Consider the following 10,764-nt stretch of genomic DNA (forward strand, 5'->3'; position numbering starts at 1 on the left):
TGCTAAGCATGTGGCTTTATTTAGCAGGTCAGTTTCCTTCTCTGTGTCTCATTAGTCTATCTGCAAAATAAGGTTAGCTCTGATACTGTAGGACTGTATGTAACAAAAGTGCTTAAAACAGTGCTTGACACATAGTAAACACTGTGAACAAATATTGGCCATTAGTGTCGTTGACCATCTCTTATGGAGCCACAGAACCAGAGTTGATTGTGTTAAATAGAACCAGAGATACCAAGAAGGATCTAAGAGTCAGCCAGGGGAACTGATTGGTCCAGGTACTACATGGCAGAGCTTGATTGGCTTCATAGTGATTCAATTCTGTAAAACAGTAATGAACAGCTTGTACTTATTAAGGACTTACTGACTAGCATTATCTCATTTACTTCTCATAACAGCAATTTGAGAAAAGAACAATTATGTATACCTATTGTGTTGAATTAAAAATAGCCATAAATCTTTTGCCATACTTCCCATCAAGAGGTAGAGTCTATTCCCTTTTGCTGAATTAGATGGAGCTTTGTGACATGCTGTAATCAATAAAATGAAGTGGATGTTGTGCTTGTTCAGACTGGGCTAGGTTTTAAAGAGGCCTGGTAGTTTTTGTTCTTACTCTCACATAGAACCCAGCTGCTGTGCTGTAAGGAAGGCAGTCTGGACTGCTAGAGGAAAAGAGATTACTTAAGGAATTGAAGCACCCCAGCTGACAGCACCAACTTCAAGTCACGTTAATGAGACCATATTAGATATTCCATTTCCAACTGATTTCAGCCTTATGAGGGATCATGATAATGCCATGTAAGGCAGGGATGAGCCACCCATGCTGAGCCCTGTCCAAATAGAATCTTGAGAGAAAACACGAGGTTTTTGCTTTAAGCTACTAAGCTTTGGGTAGGTTTATTAAACAGCAATAGGTAACTGAAACACCCAGATTGTGGATGAAAAACGGAGGCTCAGAAAGGCTAAGCAACTTGTCCATGGTTTAGGAGCTAGGAAGCAGCACAACCTGTATTCAAACCCAGGACCATCTGACACCAAAATCCATAATCATAACTGGCGAACTACATAGTGCCTCCTACAGAATAACCAAATTCTGAAGAATAATTCACAAAGTAAATTTTTGTTCCTTCCTTATTCCAGACATTACCTAATGTAGGTTGGACTAATAAATAGCAAGACACGTCAGTCTTAAGACCATAAAGAATAAAAATGTTAGAGTTAGAAATGAAGCAAAAATGATCTCTGCCAAGATCTCACTTCTTGAAATTGAAAGAAGGTATCTCACTGGAAGGTGGGTACAGAGCTCTAAATTTGTTTTCTGGTTTTCAAAAACAACGATACAAATAAACATCTGTTCTCACCTTTAGGAAATCAGAGATACATTAACGCTTAGGGTGGTGAATGGAAATTGACAACAGGTGATTGGTTGGCTCTTTGAAATTCTCCAGATGAATCATTCTGGGAGAAAAAAAAAAGGTAGGTTGATTTTATTACAACATTTTCTGGGTCACAAAGAACTTTGAGGTTTTCTAGGAAACCTGACTTATAAATGTGTATCTTTCTAACAGGAGTACATTTGTGTTTCAAAGCATCTCTAAACCCATCATTTTCTAAAATTCCTTACTGCCTGAAAAGCTGCTGGAGCCATTTATTCAACAAGCAGGTAGTGACACCTACTCCATGCAAGTCTCTAAGAACTCCCTGTATCAAAACCATGAAGTGTTTTTATTTCAATGTACGGGAATGCTTGCCCAGAAGTCATTATTTTATAAATCTCACCCCATCCAGAAGAGAGCTCCAACTGGAAAAGGAAGACAATGCCAATGAGCAGTCAAAATCGGCATATCACAGAGTCTGTATATTTCAACTTGAGTGCTTTCCTCATAGGGGACCTTCAGAGTCCCTCATTCAAAGCCTATTCATATTTATTTTTATTTTATTTATTTTATTTTTGAGACAGAGTTTTTGCTCTTGTTGCCCAGGCTGGAGTGCAGTGGCACAATCTCGTCTCACTGCAACCTCTGCCTCCTGGGTTCAAGAGATTCTCCTGCCTCAGCCTCCCAAGTGGCTGGGATTGCAGGTACATGCCACCATGCCCAACTAAAGTTTTGTTTTTTGTTTTTTGTTTTTTGTTTTTTTGTATTTTTAGTGGAGACAGGGCTTCACCATGTTGGCCAGGCTGGTCTCAAACTCCTGACCTCAGGTGATCCACCTGCCTCGGCCTTCTAAAGTGCTGGGATTACAGGCGTGAGCCTCCGCACCCAGCCTATTCATGTTTATTTTTGACGCGATTCTAACCAGTCTAATTCTCCCATTTCCCAGCCTGCAGTAGATTAGAGGCAGCAAATGGGAAGGGAGAGTAGTGTTTGCAGCGGGAACACTGAACACAATGGGAATATCCACCAACAGCAAATTTTGCAGAGGGATAAAAAACAAAACAACTAACTCAAAAACGCATCAGATTCCGGGGTCACTTTGCTTGGACACAAGTAACTGCAACATCAAGTGCTCTTGAGGGCATGAATGCAGTAGAATGCAGTGTGACGGTGGATATCCAGGAAGTGACCCTCGAAAGAGTACATTGCATTTCGTTTAAGAAGGCGAGAAGCACATAACTCATTTGAGAGATAACATAAAACAAACTCAGATAATTACATATGTGTCACCTTATTCCTTTACAGTAAGGGAGAAGTCACTGCAATTTTATAGTCAATTGTTGTACCACTGAGCTCTATTCCCCAACACCGTAATGTTGAAGGGCAAAACGACCCCCATGTGAAAACAATGCAAGCAATGTTGACTTTCCTTCGTTCACTTCTTAAAGCTCTCTAAGGTTTGCTGAAGGAATACAGAACTGAGCATGAGTGTATTTTCATCCCTAGGTATTTTGTGTTGGTTCCCTGGAAACACAGGTAAAGAAATGAAAAGCAGAGATGAAATGACTCACCCAAGATCCTTCAGCAAAACCATTAGCCCAGGCAAGAAAAGAAGACCCAGAAGGAGGGAGTGCCTGGTAGGTGGTGGGCACTCACTAATATTCACAAAAGGAGGGGAGAAAATAGAAAGACTATTGGTTATTTGCGAGAAAGCATTTGTTCTAAGAGTTTGCCAAGTCTCTCAGCTATAATAGAAGAAAAGACCTGTGGTCACAGGGTCACAGATGGCTATAAGTGGCTCTGGAACCCAATGTGATCCAAATGAAAGAAACATTCTCCAAGGAATGAAGCAATGGCTGGAACACCCCTGCTCCCCACAATGAGCAAGGAGGGATGGCATTTAGGAACTGGAGATGTTAATATGAAGTGTTTTGAGTAACTCCTAAATACTACTACTTAGTTCTTCTGTGGCACTTTCCCACCTCAAAAGCGCTTTACAAACATTAACTAATTAAATCAGCATGACTTCGGGAAGGGAAAATTGAGCCTCTTTAATCTGTTTGAATTCTCAGAAAAAGCTAATAAAATTAAGGTGTAATGTTCATTGAAAAGGAGTACACAGAACCATAAACAGCTTTTGTGAGGGATTAAATATCCAAGTGTGGTGGTGGCATTTGATGTCCTCGGAAGCTATTTATGGCGATGTTATGTCACTGCTCCAACATCAACCACTGAAGACTGAGTTGCAAATACCAAGGAGGCTCTGTCTCTGCAAGCAGTCTGTGGCTGCCTGTGGTCACCTGTCGTAAGATTTTTTTGTTTTTTGTTTTCTGGGCAGGACTTGTCTGAGCCATGGGTTGATTGGAAGCAGAAAGGAGGAGGACATCTGCCTTGAGGGCCAGTCAAACTCTAGCCACCATTTTACAGAAGGGGCCTTCTAAAGAGGTGCAGGGATTAGACACCTTCCCAGTTCAGAGCTCAGAACTCTGGTGGGTTCAGGGCACTGGGAAGGTGTCTGATCTACTTGGTGCAGAGCTGGACAATCTGCTTCCATTCAGATATTTGGTTGCTGCTGGCACTACAGAAATGTTTTAAAATAGTCAAAGTTTTGGTCTGGCACAGTGGCTCATGCCTGTAATCCCAGCACTTTGGGAGGCCAAGGCAGACAGATCAGGAGATCAAGATATCGAGACCGTCCTGGCTAACACAGTGAAACCCCATTTTACTAAAAAAATACAAAAAATAAGCTGGGCCTGGTCATATAATTTACCCAGCTGCAGTCATATAATTTAGAGAGCCTGGTGACTCTACCATCAAGCATATAGTCTCTGCCGAGCACCCAACTCCCTTAGGCTTACCATGTGTGATCACAGAACTCGGGAGGCTGAGGCAGGAGAATCACTTGAACCCAGGAGGTGGAGGTTGCAGTGAGACAAGATCATGGCAAAAGAAATTGTGTACCTGGGCAACAGAGCAAGACTCGGTCTCAAAAAAAAAGTCACAGTTTTGAGACTGCACAGTGCCTTCTTCCACTGCATTCTTTTGTGTGTGTGTGTGTGTGTGTGTGTGTGTGTGTGTGTATGTGTGTGTGTGTCTGTGTGACAGAGTCTCACTCTGTCACCCAGGCTGGAGTGCAATGGCATGACTTTGGCTTATTGCAACCTCTGCCTCCCAGGTTCAAGCAATTCTCGCATCTCAGCCTGCCAAGTAGCTGGGGTTACAGGCGTGCACCACCATGCCTAGCTAATTTTTGTATTTTTAGTAGAGACAGGGTTTCCCCATGTTGGTCAGTCTTGTCTCGAACTCCTGGCCTCAAGTGATCTGCCTGTCTTGGCCTGCCAAAGTGCTGGGATTACAGGCATGAGCCACCATGTCAGGCCTTCCCACTGTGTTCTTAATCTGGACAAATTATTTTGCTTGCTTTTACATGTTGCCATTTGAGGGATCTGTGGGGATTGCTCCTGTGTGAGGCCCCTAGGAAATGGGCCTCACCATACGGTGAGCTTGAGCCCGGACACAGATCCCGGGTTGGGGGAGTCGAGCTGAGGGAAAGCAGGAACCAAGAGAGGGACTATGCTATTCAAAATAATTAACAGACATTACTTTATGGATATGAGGACTTGGGAGGCATTGTGTCTACTTTCGGCTCCTTATGGTTTATTGCTTGATTGTGTTCATTTTGGACCCTTGTTACCTTCATTGTAAAATATTAACTTAAGTATTTACACTTGGTAACTTACCGTAACTTACTGGGTGTAACTGTAACTTACCATAACTTACTGGGCGTAACTGTAACTTACTTACCGTAACTTACTGGGCGTAACTGACTTACTGGGTGTAACTTAGTGGGCGTAACTTGCTTACTGTAACTTAAGTATGTTGATCTGGCTTAAACAACATTAACTTCAACAAAGTATATAATGGAACATATTGCAAAAATAAAATTGCTGCTTGGACATAGCCTAAGCCAGCCCTCCAGACTCCGCTTTTCTTTTTTCTTTCACTTCCACGCACTCTCTCCCTCAGGTTGAATGAGACATCTACGTTGGCGGTCCCAGGGACTCCCACAGGTCGGTAGCCCCCTGGGAGATGTGCCGGACCCCAACAGCCACTTTTTTTTTAGAAGAGAAGATAGACTTTGTAATTCTCTAGTGAAGGAAACAGAAAGCAATCAGCTGAAAGTGCACATGGATGGGAGCTTTGGTCTGCTGTATAAGAATTCCTGGGATTAGGCATTCTGCTAGTCCTGTTTTTGACCTCAGCCATAAAAAGACCACAGTAGTGGCCACTCATTCAACCTGCCCTTCATGGCTTGGAATCCTGGTGACTCAGGACTACACTTTCTGAGAAGAATGTGTTTGGAATTGAAGCAAAGACAATTACTTTACAGCTGTATATGGAAGCTATAGGAAAAGGGAAAGAAAATACAGTCAGAGGTGTAAGAGGCTGTACTATTGCTCCAGGTGGGTCACTAAAAAGCTGAGTAGGCCAGGTGTGGTGGCTCACACCTGTAATTCCAGCACTTTGGGAGGCTGAGACAGGCAGATCATGAGGTCAGGAAATCAAAACCATCCTGGCCAACATGGTGAAACCCCATCTCTACTAAAATACAAAAAATTAGTTGGGCGTGATGGCATGCCCCTGTAGTCGCAGCTACTTGGGAGGCTGAGGCAGGAGAATTGCTTGAACCTGGAAGGCAGAGGTTACAATGAGCTGAGATCGCACCACTGTACTCTAGCCTGATGACAAAGTGAGACTCCATCTCAAAAAAAAAAAAAAAATGCTGAGTGACCTCAGGTAAGACCCTACCCCGTGTGGCCTTCACCTTCTTTCTTGCTAAGCAGGAGGTGGGTCAGTGTGATCCCAAGGATCCTCCCAGCTCTAATATTCTCAGATTCTGTGATCACACATGGTAAGCCTAAGGGAGTTGGGTGCTTGGCAGAGACTACATGCTTGATGGTAGAGTCACCAGGCTCTCTAAATTATATGACTGCAGCTGGGTAAATTATATGACAAGCTGGCCCAAAGGTGGAGTAGGTGACTTTCCATGTACTGTCACCAAAAACATATTCTCCTCAGCCATCCACAATATCTACCATTACTGTCATTCTGAGGCACCAAGCACCTTCCTAGTTTTTCCTGAAACACAAATATGTCAGATCATAGAACAGTAACTCAGAGTATCTTCCAAGATGATGACATGGATTAGTTTAAAGCAGAAGCTGAAAACCTGAGCCAAATCCAGTGTGTGGTTTTGGGTTCTATTTGGTCATTGAATTGAAAACATATGAGTTGATTTCCACTATTTTAAGAATAAGGATATTGTATTCATTCTCACATTGATATAAAGAACTACCTGCGGCTAGGTAATTTTTTTCTTTGGAGGTGGAGTCTCACTGTCGCCCAGGCTGGAGTGCAGCAGCCAGATCTCAGCTCACTGCAACCTCCTCCTCTCAGGTTCAAGCAATTCTCTGCCTCAGCCTCCTGAGTAGCTGAGGTTACAGGTGCCTGCCACCACACCCAGCTAATTTTTGTACTTTTAGTAGAGATAGGGTTTCACAATCTTGGCCAGGCTGGTCTTGAACTCCTGACCTTGTGATCCACCCACCTCAGCCTCCCAAAGTGCTGGAATCACAGGGGTGAGCCACCACACCCAGCCCAAGACTGGGTAATTTATAAAGAAAAGAGGCCAGATTTAAAGTGTTTAAAAACACTTCTAAAATTAGCATTATGGGCAGGCATGGTGGCTCACACCTGTAATCCCAACACTTTGGGGTGCCAATGCGGGCAGACCACTTGAGGTCAGGAGTTCAAGACAAGCCTGGCCAACATGGTGAAACCCCTGTCTCTACTAAAAATACACAAATTGGCCAGGCATGGTGGTGGGCACTTGTAATCCAGCTGCTCAGGAGGCTGAGGCAGGAGAATCACTTAAGCCTGGGAGGCAGAGGTTTCAGTGAGCTGAGATTGTGCCACTGCACTCCAGCTTGGGTGGCAGAAGGAGACTCTGTCTCAAAACAGAAAGAAGGAAGGAAGGAAAGAAAGAGGGAGAGAGAAAGAAAGAAAGAGAAAATAAAGAAAGAGAAAGAGAGAAAGAGGTTTAATTGGCTCATGGTTCCACGGAAGTATGTCTGGGAGGTCTCAGGAAACTTAGAGTCATGGCAGAAGGCCAAGGGGTGGCAAGCATGCAGGCACGTCTTACCGTGGTGGCAAGGGATAGAGTGAAGGGGCGGGTGCTCCACACTTTTAAACAACCAGATGTTGTGAGAACTCACTCACTATCACAAGAATAGCCAGGGCAAAATCTGCCCCCATGATCTAATTGCTTCCTACCAGGTTTCTTTTTCAACACTGGGAATTACAATGCAACATAAGATTAGGTGGGAACACACAGCCAAATTATAACAGGGATTTTACCTAAAACATTGAATTCTCAGTTTTTTTCTTAAACATTAAATGACATGGTTGCACGGGTTCATTTTTTCACGTCAATAGCCAGCTGGAGGTGAGGGGTGACCACCCCTCCTGAAGGGGCCTGTGTGCTCCAGGTCCCCGTGAGGCTGACCTGGCCACTCACATGACCTAGTTGAGCCTTGTGGCATCTGAATCTAAGATGGTGACATGAAGAACAAGCATTCTAAACATATCTATCAGGTAGGGCACCATGAGAAGCTGTAAGTGTAGGCTCTCTTTTCTCCCAGGAGAACAAAGTGGAAGAGCCTCAGTGGCACTCTTGGGTTCTCACTGCTTGCTGCTCTTGAAAAAAGAACATCTAACAAGACTGTCCCTTCTGGTTTGCACCATCAGTAGAGTACTTAGAATCCAGGTCACATCAGGAAAGCTCCGTGTTGGGGGAAGGGCCTTGAAGCAGAATGACCTCCCTCCCTTCTTCCTCCCTAGTTTGGAGATCCAGCCATCATGAAGCCAGGTAATGTAAGGGAACAAATGACAGGCAGATGGTAAAAATAACATGAACAGCCACATCCACCCCATGCGTTATGAGTCAGCAAGAGCTTTTACAATCATCTCCCCACTGTTTGTCCCACTTTACAGATACGGAAACTGAGACTTAGTGACCCCAAAGTGACAAGGCTGTGGAAACAGGAACAGAATCAGAACAGCCTCTGTCCTCTGTTGCAAGGCCTGCATTTCTGCACTCACAGTTGGTGGCAGACACAGTGGACCGGTGTTTACCCTTGACCAGAGGGGGATCAGTGAGAGAATGCAGGCATGTGTCCCTCGAGGAAACAGTGAGTCATTTAGCTCCAGGAGAAGAGCAAAGAAGAAAGATGAAGGCAATAACTGCCCTGGAGAGTAAAATTCCAGCCCTGTTTCAGTCTGGTGGCAGGGAAGGAGGATTAAGAACAGCAAAATTGTGCAGATCGATTCACTTGACAGCAGTTCAACATTCCAGTTAAATTTTTCTTTAAAGAACAAATCTCTGCATGTCAAAAAGGAGGAGAGGGCCAGAAAAGCAGCAGAACTGGGACTATATAGCACAGTGGCTCGGAAATGAAGAGGCAGGCACTGCCGCACCAGAAATATTGCTCAAGGGTGTGACTGGAGAACAGCAAGAGCAGCAGAGTGTTCTGACGGACATGGCGCCAAGGTGAGAGAGGAGTGACAGCTGACAGCCTGTTCAGAAGCCTGGGAAGGCAGGTCCACAGAATGGAGTCACCACAGACAGGAAACATGCTCAGAATGTCTGCTGGCTTCTCCCTTGCTTTCTAACACTGGTGATTTTGTGCAAGTAAAAATAAGATTCTCTCCTTTACAGCCTCTCTGCCCAAGCCGGACTACCCTGTGTGCTGCCTCTCAACACATCTCATAGCCTGTCTTCTCCAAGCCTGCCTCCTCCAGAATTTCTTCTCCTCCTCTGTCCCCTTGCATCTGCCCATTAATTTTAGCACCTCTCCAAGCTACCTTTTTCTGCAATGACATTTTCTTCCAGATTTCTTATCAGGAGTCTAAAATTTTGCATTATTGCCATTATTCACTAAATGTAATGTGCTCTACTAACACTAATACAAACAGTTAACACTAAAATAGTATCATAATCGTCTTACATATATTAACTCATTTAGTCTTTGACCACAACTCTGTGAGACAGGGACTAACTGCATTTAACAGGTGAAAAAACTAAGGCAAACAGAGGGTAAATGATCTGTCCAAGGCCAGCCAGGTGGTAAGTGATGGTGTGTATGTCAGTCTGCTGGGGCTGCCACAATAAAATAACACAGACTATGTGCTTAAACGACAGACATTTATTTTCTCATTGTCTGGGGCTAGAAATCCAAGATCAAGATGCTGTCAGAATTGGATTCTGGTGAGGGCTTTCTTCTTGGCTTCTAGATGGCTGTCTTCTCATTGTGTCCTCACATGGCCTTTCCTCTGTGCCCATGTGGAAAGAAAGAAAAATCTGGTATCCCTCTTCTGAAAAGGACACCAGCCCTATTGGATTAGGGATCCACCCTTATGACCTCATTTAAACTTAATCTCTTCCCTAAGGGCTCTGTCTCTAAATGCAGTCATATTGCAGGTTAGGGCTTCAACATATGAATTTTGGAGGAACACAATTCCGTCCATAACAGTGTGGAATTTTTTTTTTATTCATTCATTCATTTACTGAGCACCTAAGAATTGCCACTCTTAGGTTAAATGGCTGGAGACACGACAGTAAAAAAGGGAAATATTGGCTTTGTCATTCTTAGGGAATTTTTTTTTTTTTTGAGCTGAAGTCTGCCTTTGTCTTCCAGGCTGGAGTGCAGTGGCATGATCTCAGCTCATTGCAACCTCCAAAACTTCTGCCTCCCAGGTTCAAGTGATTCTCCTGCCTCAGCTTTCTGAGTAGCTGGGATTACAGGCATGCAGTACCACACCTGGCTAATTTTTTTGTATTTATAGTAGAGACAAGGTTTCACCATGTTGACCAGGCTGGTCTCAGACTCCTGATCTCAAGGATCCACCCACCTCATCCTCCCCAAGTGCTGGGATTACAGGCATGAGCCACCATGCCTGGCTTAGGAATTTAAGGCTAGAGAGAGGGTAGCAGCAGGCAAATAGCAGGTAAACACATCAATCAGCTGGATAATTCAGACAGTGGCAAATGCCATGAGGTCATAGAGTGTGTGACTGGGACTGTTTTGCCCAAACATGTGCAGAATCAGGGAAAGAGCTTCCCAGGCAGAACAAAGTGCAAAGGCCTTGAGGCAGGAACATGTAGCATATTAGAAGAACAGAGGAAGGCTGGTTTGGCTGAGTCAAGGAGAGAATGGAAGAAGAACTTGGAAAGGAAGTGGGCAACAGGTCATAGAAGGGTTTCTTAGGCTACAAGAGGGAGTTTATATTTATTCTAAAAGCAATGGCCAGCCACAAGAGTTTGCAATCTGAT

This window comes from Callithrix jacchus, chromosome 12 (genome assembly GCF_049354715.1).
Source record: "Callithrix jacchus isolate 240 chromosome 12, calJac240_pri, whole genome shotgun sequence".
NCBI classification, from domain to species: Eukaryota; Metazoa; Chordata; class Mammalia; order Primates; family Cebidae; genus Callithrix; species Callithrix jacchus.